Below are 10,762 nucleotides of genomic sequence, written 5' to 3'. Positions count from 1 at the left end.
TGCTGCAGGAGGAAAACACACTGGAAGCACACTGGAGGAGCTATGTGAGGTCTTGTCTGCTTCTCGGCGTAGCTGCCATTGCCGAGACGCTGACAGGGATCGGTGGCTGAGCGCTGATTGCCGCCCGTGGGCGCCGCCGGGCTCCCAGCAGTCCCACCAGTGTGCACCACCACAGGCCAGTATCATGCATCTTTTTGTTGTTTCCCTGTTCCAACACAGTTGATTCACCTGTGCAGCCGCTCATCAAGCTCTTCAGATGTTTGACACCTGTGTGCTAAAATGACCCTTTACGGGGTCAATAAAAGGTCACCTATCACCCACTGTGGCCAGAATATTCCACTTGCAACCTGCTGGTCCAGTCTGTTGGGACTTGGGGTGTTTTTCAATGCCAAGGAACCTTGCCTTGATGTCTTGGCCCCGCCCTGGTTGCCTAGGAGATACGTCATCAGGAATCGCCAAGGCGTGTTCCATTGTTCATGTTCTACCAACGCATCTGTTCTCCGTTTGTTAGGCGATTAGCTAGCTGAGCAAGGATGCACGGGAGGTGTCTTAGCCTGGCCTTGGTCAAAAGGTTTCCCAGAATACACCGCGGTATTTTGAAAAGGATGGTGGATCAGGATCCAGCAGCTACTTCGGGGGAAATGTCCAGTTTAAATGTAAGTCAACTAATTGTAGCTGTCAAGCTAAAATGTGTTGCTTGTATCCAAAGCAGTTATCTATGGTTGGTTAGTTGCTTAATAGTTGCAGCTTTGGTGGGTAGCAGGTAGGAACTCGCTCACACATTTAATTTATCCAACATACACACAAATAAAAAGTGAAAGCCTTGTTGTATATTTATATTGAAACATATTTGTATAAAATATAACGTTACCTCATGTCTGAATTAATACGAAGTGTGTTTATGGTCCCTGAATAAGCAAAGAGTCCTAAATTCTTCTGGTTAAACATTCAAAGATCAATCAGCTTGACATTCTATATTTATATAGAATCATCACATCTTATTGGTCATAATTTAACACCCCAATCTCGTAACACTACCCAGCCAATGAAGTGAAGCGTCTCCGTTCCCCTTAGTTCACTAAAGCCGGGCGTACACTGTGCAACTTTTTCACTTTTTTGAGCCGATTTTCCACTCGTGCGAGAATCCACAACATCGGGGCGAGTTTTGCGCCGAGCGGTCGTGTAGTGTACAGGGGGTTACGAGAGGCGATTAACACCACGTGACCAGCTACCGATCAGCAGTCGTGAGGTCGCACGGACTTATGGCGTGTTTAATATTTTGCTCGTCCCTCGTGAGGGTATCGCACTGTTGAAGCGGCGCTGCGAGCAGCTGCGACCCAAAAAGAATCAGAACCACTCATGGCGCATGCGCAATCCTGCATCAACGCTGCTCGCTCGCTATTTCCCTAATAACACACGCTGTTCGTTTTTGTTTCTACACATTTTTTTTACTCACAAAGATTGTCAAGAAAGCGTGTTTGTCGTGTTCATGTCAAATTAAACTGATCACAAAACACAGATTTACTTTCTTTATTTCGTTTTCCTCATCTAACCCCCATAAATCCCTGTGTGTCCCGCAGAACTCTCGAAGGACGACAGGCAAAACAAGACAAAAAAGTCTGACGTGTTGAGTAAAAACTGCTATTTTTAGCATATTTTTAGGGCTGACGTGTTGCTACCAGACGTACAGTGTGAACAGTCAGGTCGCATGCGAGAACTGGGTCGTGCAGTGTGAGCACATGACTCGTGACATCTGCCCTGCGAGGAAGTCGTATAGTTTGAGCTGAAGCTGAGTGCTACGAGTGAAAAAGTCGTACAGTGTACGCCCGGCTTAAGACTGCTGTGATGGATGAATCTAAGTGGATGGGATGTGATGTATGGGGATTGAATGGTGTGTGTTTATCAGAACCTTGTATCTAGAAGAAAATGAGTTCTGGGTGTGAAAAGAATTTGGTCTGCATTAAACTATGAAGTTGGTTCTTATCAAAACGGCATCAGACGCAAACATGCTGTGTTCTACGTACCCCTGAGGGGACTCCCTTTCGGATCTGAGATGTTGGGGGGGCCGGGTGACCCCAAGGTACAGAAGTTCGTAGAAAAGACCGCAGTACGACCATTCGGTCCAGCGTTGTCTCCCAGATCACAACAGATAGATGAAATCGTTTGTGTCTAGAACAGCTGTTTCTGAATAGCTGAAGGAACCGTTTTGCTGTGTCAGCTGTTGGCAGCTTTTAGCTTGTCAAAAGTTTGTCAAGAGATGCGGCGAGAGCAGAGTTTCCCTCCGATGGCCAGTCAGAGTTAGCTCAACTAACAGAATTGTCATGGTTTTTTCTCTATTAAGATATTTGACCCACATACAATATGACTCTCAGGAGACCAGGAGATGTAGTAAAAATAGTTTATTAGAGAGGTGAGCGGAGGCTGGCAGGGATGGGCTGGTTACGGAGCTAGAGATTGGATCACTGGAAGAAATGACACATGAAATGATGATCGGGATGGGGAGATACTTATATATATAGTGGGGAGAGTTCTTACTGAGATTTGGTTGTAGGAGAGCGTGGGAGAGGTGAGCCGGTACCGGGGCTGTGGGTCGATGTGGAGGTTCCAGAGCAGTGAGGCGCGTTGTTGGAGGGTGGACAGGAGACGCACGGGAGGAGAACAGGGCCAGGGAGGATTCAGCCGTGGTTCAGGAGATCCGAAGGGAACTGCAGAGGCTGGTCTGAGAGACTGAGATCTTCCACACAAAGGCGTAATCCAGAGCTGGTTCTTAGGAATCCTGTGATGACAAACAGAGAGGTGTCAGGGAACAAACTAGATTAGGTTTTAATAAACTGGAATGGATTCAGGTGGCTGGACGTTACCACTAAGGCAAACACTCTGGCGCTGAGTGGCTGGTTCACTGGCTCCTTTATTCCTCCCATCTAATTACATGATGGGCTGCAAGTGAGCAGGGTGACTCTGCAGCCGAGGTAATTAGCAGGATGGAGTCTCCTTAAGTGTCTCCCTAGCCCTCCAACAACCTGTGAAGAAGAAATGTGAACCCACAACCCCAGTACCTGACACCACCCCCCACCCCCCCTCTCAACGGACGCCACCAGGCGGCCCAGAGCCAAAAGCAGACAGAGAGGCCTCAAAATCGGAGATGAGGCGTGGGTGCAAAATGAAGGACCGAGGCACCCAAGAGTGGGCCTCAGGGCCGTAGCCCTCCCAATCGACAGGGTATTGCAGGCCCCTACCACGACGATGGGAGTCCACAATCCGGCGAACCAACCAGGCGGGGTGGCCATCCACAAGCAGGGCGAGAGGAGGGGGAGCGGTCGGAGGGCAAAGCGGGCTGGAGAGAACAGGCTTGATCTGAGAGACATGGAAGGTGGGATGGACCCGGAGACCAGGGGGAAGGCGGAGACGGACCGAGCCAGGACTGAGGACCTCCAAAACCTTGTAGGGACCCAGGAACCTGGGGGAGAGCTTGCGAGACACAGACTTCAGGGGAACATGCAGAGAAGAAAGCCAAACCTTCTGACCGGGGAAGTACACTGGAGTGGGTGCCCGCCGACGGTCAGCATATTTGCGATTCTGTTCCAGGGTGCGGTTGAGAGCAGAAGTGGCAATGGACCATACACGACGGCAGCGGCGGACATGATGGAGGACGGAGGTGACAGAGATGTCCTTCTCATCAGCTGGAAAGAGACAGGGTTGATAACCTAGGGACACCTCAAAGGGAGAGAGACCAGTGGCAGAGGAGACATGGGAATTGTGAGCATACTCCACCCAGGGCAGGAACAGGTTCCAGTCAGAGGGGTTGGATGAGGTCACACAACGGAGTGAGGCTTCAAGTTCCTGATTCATACGTTCAGACAGACAGTTGGTTTCAGGGTGATATCCTGAAGAGAGACTGATCTGGGAACCAAGAGCTGAACAAAACTGCTTCCATACCTGGGAGATAAACTGAGGGCCTCGATCCGAAAGAACGTCTTGAGGGATTCCATGTAGACGAAAGATGTGCTTGACCAGAAGTTGTGCAGTCTGGAAGGCGGTAGGAAGTTTTCTGAGGGGAATGAGATGGCAGGCTTTAGAAAATCTATCAATGACAGTCAGAATGGTAGTCATACCTTTCGAAGGTGGTAGACCGGTGACGAAATCCAAGGCAATAAGTGACCATGGTCTTTTGGGAATGGGTAGGGGTTGTAAGAGGCCAGAAGGAGGTTTGTTACCAGTCTTATTACAGGCACAGGTAGGGCAGGCGAGGACATAGTCCCTTACATCTTTGTGAAGGGACGGCCACCAGAACCTTCGAGTGATCAGAGCTATGGTGCGGCTTGTGCCTGGGTGACAGGAGAACTTCGCTGTGTGAATCCAGTGAATGAGCTTGGAACGAACAGTAGAAGGAACATATGTCCGGTTGGTTGGTCCGGTGCCTGGGTCTGGTTCATCCTTCAGAGCCTGGGAGATAATATTCTCGACGTCCCAGGTTACGGCACCCACAGACCAACTGAGAGGGAGGATGAGGGCAGGAGGTTCAGAGCCTTCTTCTGCAGAGAATTGGCGGGAGAGCGCATCAGGTTTGGTATTTTTGGAGCCTGGATGGAATGAAATGGTTAGGTTACACCGGGAGAAAATCAGGGACCATCGTGACTGGCGGGAATTGAGACGTTTGGCTGATTGTAGATATGACAGGTTTTTATGATCTGTCCATACCAATACCGGGTGTGTGGAGCCCTCCAACCAGTGACGCCATTCCTCCAAGGCAATTTTAATGGCAAGGCGTTCTCGGTCTCCAACGTCATAGTTCCTTTCAGCTGGGCTCAACCTGCGAGAATAGAAGGTGCAGGGAAGCAACTTTCCATCATGCACTGACCTTTGTGATAACACGGCACCTGCTCCGGTATCAGATGCGTTGACTTCCAGGATGAATTGCTTTTGAGGATCAGGCTGAACCGAGATGGGGGCAGAGGCAAACAGGTTTTTGAGAGCTGTGAAGGCGTGGTTGGCCTCAAGGGTCCATTCAAACTTACTCTTGGTGGAGGTAAGAGCAGGTAATGGAGATGCAGTTTGGCTCTAATTATTTATGAAGCGGCGGCAAAAGTTAGCAAACCCTAGGAAGCGTTGTAGCTGTTTTCGGTTTTCTGGGGTGGGCCAGTCTAGGACAGCTTTAATCTTGTCAGGGTCTGTGCGCACCTGTCCACCCTCAAACATGTATCCGAGGAATGTTATGGATGACCGATGAAACTCGCTTTTTTCAGCCTTAACACAGAGGCTGTTTTCGAGGAGACGTTGGAGAACCATGCAGACGTGTTTGTGGTGTTCAGCAAGGGTTTCAGAGAAGATCAGGATATCGTCTAGATAGACAAAAACAAACCAGTTAATGAAATCACAGAGAACATCGTTTATCATGGCTTGGAATACGGCGGGGGCGTTAGTGAGTCCGAAGGGCATAACTAGGTATTCATAATGACCAAGAGGTGCCTGAAAGGCAGTTTTCCATTCGTCACCCTGACGGATGCGGACGAGATGATATGCATTCCGAAGATCCAGTTTGGTAAATATAATAGCATTCTGCATAAGATCAAAGGTGGAGGAGATGAGAGGAAGAGGATATTTGTTTCTCACCGAGATCTGGTTCAGTCCACGACAATCAATGCAGGGCCTCAGGGAACCGTCTTTTTTGGATACAAAGAAAAATCCAGCACCAATGGGAGAAGAGGATTGACGAATCAGACCCTGCAGACAGGGATTCTTTGATATAGGTCTCCATGGCTTCTCTTTCCGGTAGGGAGATGTCATATAGTCGGCTGGAGGGCAGGGGTGCTCCAGGAAGAAGGTCTATGGCACAATCGTATGGTCTGTGAGGGGGTAAACAGGAGGTGTTGTGCTTATTAAATACCTGGGTCAGATCGTGATAGATATCCAGGACATGAGATAGGTCAGAGGTCTCAAATTCTGTCTGGCTGATGGGAGCAGAGTTTGGGAGCAAGGCTGATTGGAGACAGAAGGAGTGGCAGAATGAGGACCAAGAATTGACACGGAGATTGTGCCAATTTAGCGAGGGGTTGTGTTTCTGCAGCCAGTTGAATCCTAGAACAATAGGAGACAGTTTAATAGGGAAAAGCAAGAAGGACAGGGTTTCCACATGACTACCAAATATAATAAGTTTAACAGGTTCTGTTTTGTGTGTGATGAGGGGGAGAGGGTTGCCGTCCAAAGCAGAAACACGGATAGGAGAAGATAATGGAACAGTTTTGAACTTACATTGAGAGGCAAAGTTGGTATCGACGAGGTTCTGTTCACAACCGGCGTCTATGAGTGCAGACAGAGTGAAGGAGTCGTCAGAGCCGAGTAGGGTGGCAGGGAGGATGAGTCAGGGTTGATTCTGTAGGTAGAGATGGTCCGACAGTGTCCCCGTGTCTACTGTCGGACCCTCTCTTTTGGGCGAATGGAACATGAAGAGATGAAATGGCCAGAGGAGCCACAGTAGAGACACTGGTTGGCTTGGATTTGTTGCTGTCGCTCCTCCTGTGTCAAGTGGGTACGACCCAGCTGCATGGGTTCAGTTTCAACAGGATGAGAGCGAGGAGGAGAAGATGCCTTGAGGCTGGATCCGGAGGTTGTAGAGTAGGTGCTGGGCCGGAGTGTGGTTTTCCGGATTTTGTCTCTGACTTTATCCCTCAGGTGGTTGTCAAGCCTGACAGCGAGTGTGACTAAGTCATTCAGGTTATCAGGTTCATCTGGCAATTTTAGCTCGTCTCTCACCGGCTCATTCAGTGCATGAAAAAACTCACTCATTAGTGACTCTTCGTTCCAGGTAGAAGAGGTGGCCAGGGTGCGGAATTCTATTGAGAATTCGGCCACTGATTTATTGCCCTGTTTTGCCCTCCGTAATGCACTGGAGTATGTGGAGCGGTCAGCTTCCAGGTCAAAGGTTTGATTTAACTCCTCCACAAATGCATTAAAGGTGCAATTAAATCCACGGGCATTACGGAATCGGGCCTCGGCCCATCTTGGGGCTTTTCCTTTCAATAATCCAATGATAAAAGAGTTTTTTGAGTCATCATCCGGAAAGGAAAATGGAGAAGACTTAAACACGAGTGTGCATTGAAATAAGAAGCTTGCACAGCCACCCACCTCCCCTGCATAACGTTCGGGAAGTGGGGCTGGAAAGTGGTGAGAAGCTACTGTAGAGGTGGGCGTTGGACGGTCTGGAAAGGAAACAGGGCCACCTTGTGGCTGAGGAGGGCTGAACTTGCTGGCTACATCGGACAATAGAATTGTGAGCTGATCCAGACGTTGGTTCGTGATGGCTTGTTGGTCCCTAAGGTTTTGAAGAAATGAATCATGCATTTGTAAAAGATTATTTTGATCAGCTACCAATCTCCTAAGAGTCTCTGTGGGGTCGGTTTGGCCAGATTGTTCTGTCATGGTTTTTTCTCTATTAAGATATTTGACCCACATACAATATGACACTCAGGAGACCAGGAGATGTAGTAAAAAATAGTTTATTAGAGGTGAGCGGAGGCTGGCAGGGATGGGCTGGTTCCGGAGCTAGAGATTGGATCACTGGAAGAAATAACACATGAAATGATGATCGGCATGGGGAGATACCTATATATATAGTGGGGAGAGTTCTTACTGAGATTTGGTTGTAGCAGAGCGTGGGAGAGGTGAGCCGGTACCGGGGCTGTGGGTCGATGTGGAGGTTCCAGAGTAGTGAGGCATGTTGTTGGAGGTGGACAGGAGACGCACGGGAGGAGAACAGGGCCAGGGAGGATTCAGCCGTGGTTCAGGAGATCCGAAGGGAACTGCAGAGGCTGGTCTGAGAAACTGAGATCTTCCACACAAAGGCGTAATCCAGAGCGGGTACTTAGGAATCCTGTGATGACAAACAGAGAGGTGTCAGGGAACAAACTAGATTAGGTTTTAATAAACTGGAACGGATTCAGGTGGCTAGACGTTACCACTAAGGCAAACAATCTGGCGCTGAGTGGCTGGTTCACTGGCTCCTTTATTCCTCCCGTGTAATTACACGATGGGCTGCAGGTGAGCAGGGTGACTCTGCAGCCGAGGTAATTAGCTGGATGGAGTCTCCTTAAGTGTCTCCCTAGCCCTCCAACAACCTGTGAAGAAGAAACGTGAACCCACAACCCCAGTACCTGACAAGAATGCTGAATCTCACAGAATGCTGGAATGCTGGAAAACTGGAATGATGGAATGATGAATCACTCCGTAAGTGATTCTGTTTTAATGTTCTCATATTATGATTTACTTGGCCAATCGGGACGTGCCATGTTGAAGGGTGTTAACAAACAAACCTAAGAACAACACAACTTCTTCAGGATGCTCTGATTTGTGGCTAAGAAAACATCTATGTGCGGTGGCGTTACTTTAACTTATATCTTATGAACATTGTGTATGAGTGTAGATAATGATTCACTTGTTGAATCAAACATTACTGATCATAATATCAAAATGTTTCATTGTAATAATGAAATTCATTTCAACTTCATTGAATTAGGCACAGATTAATCAAAACATTTCACATTTGTTCATTCAACCATATCATAATTTAATGATTATTTAACTTATGAGCTGAAAATAGTCACTTTATTCAGAGGCATGAGGAATCCTGTAGATGCAATAAGGGAAGCTTAGGCCTTGAAATGGGAACAGTTTGTTGACAATATGTTATCATGCAACACGTTCTCACTCAGCGCGTCAAAAACAAACGCTTGGTCAGCCACCCTCCGCGTCAGACCCCTAACGCCAAAAGTGCCCTTTTTCGCTACTTATGTGTGAAAAGGGGTTTTTCCCATTTCTAACTGCAGATACCAGTGCAGCGTAAAACTGACGTGATGGGATATCCGCTGATCCAGCACCGAACCAGCTCATTTAACCACACCTAAACCTTAATGTTTCACTATTTATAACCTTCCCCCCACCCTCATCCTAACCTTAACCCTCTTGCTACCTAAAACGTTACTCTCACTGTGATCAAGCGTCTGTTTCCCCAACACATTCTCACTCCCTTTTGGCGTCAGGGGTCTGAGGCGGAGGGTTGCTGACCAAGCGTTTGTTTTTGACGCGCTGGGAGTGAGAATGTGTTGTGTCATGTGTTCAGAGCTGCAGAATCTTCCGAGCTTGTTGGAAGGTAGAATGTAAAATCCACCTTAGAGAGTGGAATTTATGTCTGCAGATGACCGGTGGCATGTAGGTCAATATGTAGGTGAAAACTGACCATTCCTGGACGTGACAGCCTCCAAAAGCTTAGCAGCGGCCCTGTGTGTGTTTGTGCATAGACATTGTATGTGTGTTTTAATTAGTCTGCTAAGGGACTGCAGTTGAAAAGTAGTCTTTTGGTTAATTCAGGTGCATTAATATGGTGCGGTTTGGGGGCCAAAATTAAGACTACTGCCCAGCACCAGGAGGCTATAAAAATTCCGAAGCAAACTACTGATCTGATTAATGATAAGCTGGCGCCAGTGACTGAGAGGCTGGCGCTGCTTACTGAGGAATAGCACCTTTACCGGCGTTATTACTAGATACGCTAGGGACTAGCAGCCCTCGGCTGGTCATTGACTGGTTCAAACACTCCCTTTGCTGTCTATTAGCGTGGATAGGCTAGCGTTAGCCTGGACGGGGTGGTGTTAGCATTGGAGAGGCTAGCCGTAAGCGTGCCTAGGCTGGCCACTAGCTGGATTTCCTACCTCCTCGACGGACCATTAGCATGGATAGGCTGGCGTTAGCATCGGAGAGGCTAGCCATTAGCGTGTCTCAGAGTCACTAGTCAGCTAGTGGCCAGCCTAGGCACGCTTACGGCTAGCCTCTCCAATGCTAACACCAGCCCGTCCAGGCTAACGCAAGCCTATCCATGCTAATAGACAGCAGAGGGAGTGTGTGAACCAGTCAATGACCAGCCGAGGGCTGCTAGTCCCTAGCGTATCTAGTAGTAACACCGGTAAAGGTGCTATTCCTCAGTAAGCAGCGCAGCCTCTCGGTTACCGGCGCCAGCTTATCATTAATCAGGTCGGTAGTTTGCTTCAGAATTTATATAGCCTCCTGCTGCTGGGCAGTAGTCTTAATTTTGGCCCCCATACCGCGCCATACATTGATGCTATTAACCCATTCATTCATCATTCATTCATTTGATTTGGGTTTTAAACAAGCCTTATGTGATCATTTCAGCCGGCAGGGAGCTGTTGATTGTTCCATGCACTAAGTGCAGCTCACGGGGTGACCGTGCGTTCTCTTTGTTGGCACCTGCACTTTGGAACCAGTTGCCTTTGGTGGTGCGTCAGTCACCCTCATTGGGGGGTTTTTAAGACTCGCCTTAAGACCCATTTTTGTCAAGGCATTTCAGGATTAGCAAATTTTACCTGGTTTCGATGCCGCCTCTTAATCTTTTTCAGGATTTTATTTTTTGCTTTTACTCTCCTCTTTTAATTGATTTAATGTTGGTTTTACGATTGTTATATTTTATTCTGATGGTTTTATGTTTTTATTGTGTTGTGTTCAGCACCTTGGGTGTCTGCATTGGTCGCAGAAGGGGCTTTATAAATAAATGAAATGAAAATTTCTGTCTGCCACATCTGTAAATTATGATTTGTACTGAGAGAACCTGCGGGTCTGGATCAGAACCAAACTCTGAAGAACAGCACAGCAGGAAGTGAGAGAACAATGTTTTGCGCCTTCACATCAAACAATGTTTTTTAAAGCCAAGAAGAACTGTTGGTAATAAAAGCTGTGGAGAGAGTCCCTGAAGCCGCTGATC

Source organism: Nothobranchius furzeri, chromosome 9, assembly GCF_043380555.1.
Source record: "Nothobranchius furzeri strain GRZ-AD chromosome 9, NfurGRZ-RIMD1, whole genome shotgun sequence".
Lineage (NCBI taxonomy): Eukaryota > Metazoa > Chordata > Actinopteri > Cyprinodontiformes > Nothobranchiidae > Nothobranchius > Nothobranchius furzeri.
Note: the sequence above shows the minus strand (reverse complement) of the source record.